At 46.3% G+C, this 7,705-nt stretch overlaps 1 long non-coding RNA gene across 1 annotated transcript in view; it reads left to right on the forward strand.

Annotated features, from left to right (window-relative positions):
* Positions 1 to 6,768: 6,768 nt before the first annotated feature.
* LOC110321153 overlaps positions 6,769 to 7,705 on the forward strand; it is a 28,646-nt gene continuing 27,709 nt past the window's right edge. The window contains exon 1 of the long non-coding RNA XR_002380502.1: positions 6,769 to 6,949. This is a non-coding gene — a long non-coding RNA (uncharacterized LOC110321153). The remainder of the gene's footprint in view (positions 6,950 to 7,705) is intronic.

Below are 7,705 nucleotides of genomic sequence, written 5' to 3' on the forward strand. Positions count from 1 at the left end.
GCCAGGCCAGGGAGCATAACGGAGACAGGCCATTGTACCTGAGGCCAGTTGCTCTGGACATGGGGTTTGGGAAGAGGAATGAATGATCAGAAACAACTCTTACCCAGAGACGGACAGGGTCTGGTGCTAGTGCTATTGAAATGAGTGAGTAGTCTTCTAGAAAATTCTTCCAGGAAGATATTCTGCAGTTCCATTAATCGTTTTTGTTTGTTTGTTTGTTTGTTTTGGTTTTTCTGAGACAGGGTTTCTCTGTATAGCCCTGGCTGTCCTGGAACTCACTTTGTAGACCAGGCTGGCCTCGAACTCAGAAATCCGCCTGCCTCTGCCTCCCAAGTGCTGGGATTGAAGGCATGTGCCACCACGCCCAACTATTATTATTTTTATTTTCTATTTTAAAGATTTATTTAAAACACACACACATATATGACACACCCATAGGCTCTTCCTATTGAGACACTTCCTCGTTAGGACTCTCTTCTCAGAAGTTCTAGGTTATATCAAGTTGACATTTACAACGCAGGGGGAGAGGGATATAGAAATGGCTCAGAGGTTAAGAGGACTGACTGCTCTTCCAGAGGTCCTGAGTTCAGTTCCCAGCAACTACATGGTGGCTCACAACCATCTGTAATGGGATGTGATGCCCTCTTCTGGTGTGTCTGAAGACAACTACAGTGTACTCATATATATAAAAGTATGTACAATATACAAATGTGTATATATACACACATACATACATATATGTCATATAACACACACACACACTCACGACTTATATTTTTTCTGTGAATGTTTTGCTTCCATGTGTACAATGCCCTCGAAGGTCAGAAGAGGTCACTGGAATTACAGGTGGCTGTGAGCCTCCAGGTAGGTGCTGAGAATTGAGCAGCCTGGATCCTCTGCAGGAGCTCTAAGGAATGAATGCTCTTACCTGCTGAGCCATCTGTCCAGCCCTGATTGTCCAGGTTGTTAATTGAGGAAGGAATACCCACCCAGAGGGAAGGCTGAGCCAGGGCTGCTCCCTGAATGGTATATAAAGGAGGATAAAGGAGGGGAGCCAGCAAAGCACGGTCCAGCGAGGGTGTGCACATTAGCACAGACAAGCTAGGGTGTGCACAGTTTCTTTGGTCTTTGTTTTGAATGTGGTGTGGCTGGCTGCTTCAATTCCTGACTTGATTTCCTCAAAAGGACAGGCTGTATACAACCCAGAATGGTAAACTGCCTTTTTTTTTTTTTTTTTTTTTGGACAGGGTGTTTTATCACAGCAACAGAAATGAAACTAAAACAACTTCCACAATAAAATTCTTGAGTTTCTTGGGGCCAAGAAGATGACAGGATAAGATAAAGACACTGGCCAAGATTGACCTCCAGAGTTTGCCCCTTGCTTAAAGGAGAAAATTCCTTCAGTTATCCTCTGATCTCCACATGCATTCTGTAACATGGGTGTATGCATACACACGAACACACATCCACACGTTAAATAAATAAAATATACTGAAAGTTGGTTTCTCGCTTTGTTTCTCTGTATTCTGACTGCTGTCACCCTTCCCTTTGCCCCTGTCTCCACTCAGGCATGCCTCTTCCCCATGGGCCCTCAACTGACTCTTAGGCTGTGGCTCCGTCCTTCCTTCGTCTTCTCTCCATCTCACCCATTTCTCTTTTCTTATTTCTTTTTGCTTGGGGTCTCATTGTATGGCTCTAGCTAACTGGCCTGGAAATCCATTTGTAGGCCAGGCTGGTCTTGAACTCATAGACATCTCCCTCCTTCTGCCTCTTGAGTGTGGGGTTAAATGAATGTTGCACCTCTACTGTCCCACCCACTTCTCTGGACCACCCGTTATTATCTTCCAGGGCTTGGCTGAGTGGCAGGAACCAGGGATGCCTTCCCTTTGCTCCCAGCCTACCTCCAGTATGCCCAGCTCAGTCAGAAGAGCCTATGCTAATCGGCTCATTACCCTCATGCTTTTCCATCTCCCTGATTTAGGAATTTTAGAGCCACAGCTTAAGCTCTGTAAGCCTGCATACTAAGATGGTGCTGGGTTTATAGCACTCAGGCAGCCAGAGGCTGAATGAGCTACAGTGTTTCTCCCAGGCCTGGGGCACATAGTCGCTGTCTTGTCTGTCACGACTCAAATGAATGGAAGACTCTTGCAGACTAAATTACTAAGTGTGTGTTATACCTTTTTGTTGTTGTTGTTGTTGTTGTTTTCCGAGACAGGGTTTCTCTGTATAGCCCTGGCTGTCCCGGAACTCACTTTGTATGCCAGGCTGGCCTCAAACTAAGAAATCTGCCTGCTTCTGCCTCCCGAGTGCTGGGATTAAAGGCCTGTGCCACCAAGCTTGGCTATCATGTGTTGTTTTTTTTTTTTTCTAAGAAGCTCCCCTCACATTGTGTGTCAGACAGACATTGTCTCTTGTCCTGTGCTTCCTTACTCACAGGTAAATGCAGTTCTAATCATGGAACAGAACAGCATTCATCTAAGAGTCGTCCTCAGACCCGGGGCTGGGGTCTAAGTGGCAGGATGCTCTTCAAGCGCGCATGGGGCACTGCATTTGATCCCCATCATTAAAGACCAAACCACAACCCCCATTCGTATACATATGATTTGCTTCTGCCCTTAGAGTTCTATACAGCTCATGCGATCGCTTTTGCTGTAACCAGTACTGTGCTCTCTGCGGGCCTCTGGAAAGCTTCCCTTCCTTGATTTTTTTTTAGTTCCTCTGTGTAACTAAGGAACTTCCAATTCTGATTATTAATATACAATGGAATATCAGCATCTATCTGTTTGTAGGGATATGGGTATAAGCCAGGACCTTCTACATACTAGGCAAATGCTCTGCCACTGAACTATTATACTCCCTGGCTTTTACATTTGAAACTAAATGTATTTGTATTAGCTTCTTAAAGTGTGAATGTATGCTGTGTGCACTCAGTCAGTAGTGGGTATCTCTGAAGCTGGATCTGTAGGTGGTTGGAGCTACCTAATGTGGGTAACTGGGAATTGAAGTCAAGGCCTCTGCAAGAGCTAATGCTGTTAGCCACTGAACTGTCTCCCCAGCCACAGCCACACGTACACAGCTGTACAAGACTATAGTGGCATTGGGGTCTATGATACTTTGCTCTGCTTCTCACTTTCAAATGACAACCTTAACCCAAGGTTAAGGCTGAGGGCAAGGGCAGGACCGTGGTTATTAGCGTGGCAGTGCCTGCCCAGTGTTGGCTGCTTTGCTTGGGGTGTGAGTGGATGCAATGTCAGTACCCCTTCAGCAGCCTTCACACTGTTTGCAAAGCTCACATTACAAAATTCAGATTAGCTGTAATAGTAATTGAACTGAACTTGGTAGGTGACCGTTGGGGAAACAGTCCCAACCTGGTAACTTTTGTTAATACTGTGAGTCGGGCAGGCAAGCAGGATCGTTTCCAATCACCCACCAAACCTGAGTGTCACAGCACCAGTCTGTAACCTCAGCATGTGGGAGACTGAGGCAGGAGGATTCCTATGAGTTTGAGGGGTGGCTTGAGCAGCATGGTGAGAGCCATCAGAAGGAGAACAGGAGGAAGGGGAAGAAGAAGAAGAGGAAGAAGACCTGGAGTGCCGCCCCATGCCTTTAATTGAGAGGCAGAGGCAGGTGGATCTCTGTGAGTCTGAAGCCAGTCTGGTCTACAGAACGTGTTCGAGGCCAGCCAGGGCTACACAGTGAGAGCCTGCCTCAAACATACAAGAAAAAGAAGAGGCAGAAGAAGGAGAGGAGGAAGGAAAGGAAGAGGGAGAAGTCATCTTGCTGTCCATCAAACCGTGCCAGGCACTTGGGTGAGCACCACACTCTTTTGTTGGCATTCTCCACAGCCCTGATTACTGTCTGTCCTTCCTGTCGTTGAAACTGAAGTTATGAGTTGAGCAGAGGGGAGATTCGGACCTGGGACTCCTGACTCTTACCAAGTCTCAGGCTTGGAGACAGACCTGAGGTTCGTGCCCTGGCTCCCGCTGCTACCAGCTGTGAGTGGAGATGGTACCCCACAGGGATCTAGTGGATTAGATCAGGTCTGGGGGCCCCAGAGGAGAGAGCAAGCCTCTGACCTGGCCTCCCTGAGCCTGTGATTCGCCTGTTCCTTCCCAGGGAGCCAGCTATCTGGTCTGTGATCAGTTTAGAACTCTAATGTTCCTAAGGGCAGGGCTGCAGGGTTCTCTTCCGGTTGTGGCAATCATTAGTACTTAGTAGGTCCCAGCACATAGCAGATACTCAATCGACATTTCCTTATGGAAGTATCTCCCGTCATTTCGTATCTCCTGTTATTTCCTAAGTAGAATTGGGCTCAGGGGACCAATCTGATTACCACCTATTCTTATAAAGGCTTGTGAGCAAAGAATGGATTTTACATTTTTTGTCTGTTTGAGACAGGGTCTCATATTATAATAGCCCAGGGTGGTTTGGAATTTATAGCAATCCTCCTGTTCCAACTTCCTAGGTTCTAAGAGTATGTAATCTCCCAGCTCCCAGGCCCAGCTGTTTTGTTTGTTTTTTAAGACATGGTTTCTGCCATGCAGTGGTGGCACATGCCCTTAATCCTAGCACTTGGGAGGTAGAGGCAGGTGAATTTCTGAGTTTGAGGCCAGCCTGGTCTCAAGAAAAAATTCCAGGACAGCCAGGGCTAGACAGAGAAACCCTGTCTCTAAAAAAAAAAAAAAAAAAAAAAAAACATTGTCTCTGTGTCGCCTTGGCTGTCCTAGAACTCACTCTGTAGACTAACCTGGCCTCGAACTCTGAGATCTGCCTTGTCTCTGCCTCTGGAGTTCAAGTTCTGGGATTCAAGGCAGGGTCACCACCCGACAGGTTCTTAAGTTTTTAAGTGGTTAGAAAAACCTAAGGGAGCAGGAGTGAGGGTTGGGGGGTGGCAACGACTAAGATGACATCCTCATGGAGACAGGGGGATGAGGAGAAGGAATGAGATGTGGAACAGTCAGAGGGTGGACCGGGAGGGGAATAAAATCTGGAGAAGAAAGAAAGAAAGAAAGAAAGAAAGAAAGAAAGAAAGAAAGAAAGAAAGAAAGAAAGAAAGAAAGACCTGTCATAACGTATGAGATCATTCAAACTTTGAATCTTTCTGTGTGATTCTGCATGTATATTCATCTCTGCATATATAAAAACACATATATACCCAAACATACACACCTATATAAATATATAAACATATATAGTTTTACCGGCCATAGTTGCACTTATGTATTGTTTATGGTTGCTTTTATTCTACGGTGCTGGTTATCAGCAGCTGACTTTATGTCCTGAACCATAAACTTAACTCTTTCTCTCAGAGTGAACAGAAATAGCAGTCCCCAGTGCTTCCTTAATCTCAGTTATTCACGGGCACACTTAACTCTCCTTCATGCAAAGCTTTTATTTATTCGACAAGTACTTGCTGAGCACAGCCCTTTTAAAACAATGTTTAACTCTGACTCTGTGGTTAGGGAAGTGCATTCGGTGCCTGCCATCAGCTCTCATCCTTTGGTGAGAAGGCCTTCCAGTGGCTGTGTGGGGAGAAAGGGAAGAGGCCCCATCCTTGGGTGCTTAGCGCAGAGGCCGAGGCTTTGGAGGTAGGACCTGGCTCCTCAGGCTGGGACACACCTCTTACTCTGCACACGCAGAGGCTTTGATCTTTGCGTAGTCGGTGCCTCTGACCTCACTTCACATTGTAAAATGCATCCGCAGGCGCCCTCTTCCCCTTCCAGCCAAACTTTCCATTTCCTCTGTCTTCTGTCCCAGCTGTTAAAGCTGTATTAACTAAAGATGGGGCCAAGGGCATGGGAAAACCAGCTCTTGGTGCTTAGGGCGCGTGCCCCTGAGCGAGCATACCTCAGGCTTTACAGAGCCACTCCCCCCTCCCCCCACCAGACAGGGTTTGTGTAGCCCTGGCTGTCCTGGAACTCTGTAGACCAGGCTGGCCTTGAACTCTGAAATCCACCTGCCTCTGCCTCCCAAGTGCTGGGATTAAAGGCATGTACCACCACTGCCCAACTACATAGCCAATTTAATCTGCTCTAGAAAAACCTTTCTTTCAAAAGCCAGGTACCTTTTATTCTTTATTCTTTATTCTGTTTCTCAGATAGAAACCTTGAAGCTCAGAGAGGTGAAAGAATTTGCCCAAGGTCTACTAAACAGAGGAGACTGGACTCTGAATCCAGACTGCAACTCCTGATCGTACTTAGCCATGTTGGGTCAAGTGCCAGGCCAAGGAATTGGCATATCCTGAAATGCCAGGAAAGAGGTGGGTAGAGAGCAAGGCTTCCTCACCCTGTCTCCCCTGGAAAACTGGTAGTGACAGACCAATGGATTTTGGATTGAGCGTTTCCCACCAAAAGATATAAATTCTAACAGCTAGGAAGCTGGATGAGGAATAAAATTAGGGCTGAAGCTCAGTGATAGAGGAAAGTCAAGCATGCCTGAGGTTCAATCCCCTCCGTCAAAACGAACGGACATCCTGACTTCTGACTACTCCTGATGTAAGCAAAGGATAATTACCCACAATACCTGGGGCTGTGAATTCAGCAGAACTGACCGGACTGGCAAGGCCTGAGGTACAGGTGGAATGTTAATGACAATGCTAGAGAAAAGGGAGTGTCGGGTAAGTTTGGGGACCGCTGAGTGAGAGGCTTGTAAGATAAGGGTTTGGTGGATTCCTGAGGGAGGTACAGCGCTGTGCACAGCAGGGGGTTAGCCTCCGCCCTGGGTCAGCAAGCACCTCCAAGGAGGAATGTTCCGAGGAACTCAGTTTGGGAATGTGGCTTCAGGCTTGGCCGTTTCCTCTATGTTTAGTTAGTAATTATCAAACACTTTTGTGTGGGTGCGGATCGGGCGACCGGACTGCCTAGAATCTCTGCTGCTTGCGCCCCATAAAGGAAGCGGATGAGCATCACGTGACCACAGGCGGCAAGCTCCGTTAGGAAAAGATGTGAAGGTCAGTGAAACAAGGTCATCCCGGATTAGAGAGCCTGGTGACTCAGGGATGTCTCCGTAAAAATACCTGTAGGCTGAGGTCATAGAAGCCGTCCTTGGTGACTAAGGTTTCACGTATCTCAGTTTGTCAAATTCTTTGTTAAGTGGTTCAAAACATCGAGAAAGACCTTAGGGCCCTAAGAGAAACTTTCTTCTCAATGACACTGGAGGCCTCCGACTCTGAGTCAGTGGCCCTGAGCTCCAGAGCAAAGTAAGCACGGGAATGCATGGAATTTATTTGTAGTTTGCAGGAAACAAAGTGTTATTGTTACGGTAGTTTCCTGTCATAAACACACACACATATACACCAACACTTTAATTTGGTTTTAAAATAGCAACCTTAGATGTTGTTTTTGATCCTGGAACGTATGGGAAACCCCAAATTATATGTGTTTTGTGTTTTTGCTTTTTGAATTTGTGGTGTAAGAATTCTCCATATTTCTCACAGATGGGTTGTTAGATGTTTCTAGTTTCTTGGTGCTGTGCATGTAAAGATACACTTTACTGTATGTGTGTCTGTGTGTGTGTGTAGGTGACACTGCAGTATAAATAGGGAGATTCTAGAGAGTTCTACGATGCATTAGATATGAAAAACTAGCTTTTTGAGGCTGATGTGTATTGTCCCAGTACAAAAAGAGCAAAAAACTTTAAAAAGTAAAACAACCCCAAAACCAAAAACTAGTAATAGGGCTGGTGAGATGGCTCAGTGGGTAAGAGC

Source organism: Mus pahari, chromosome 5 (assembly GCF_900095145.1).
Source record: "Mus pahari chromosome 5, PAHARI_EIJ_v1.1, whole genome shotgun sequence".
Lineage (NCBI taxonomy): Eukaryota > Metazoa > Chordata > Mammalia > Rodentia > Muridae > Mus > Mus pahari.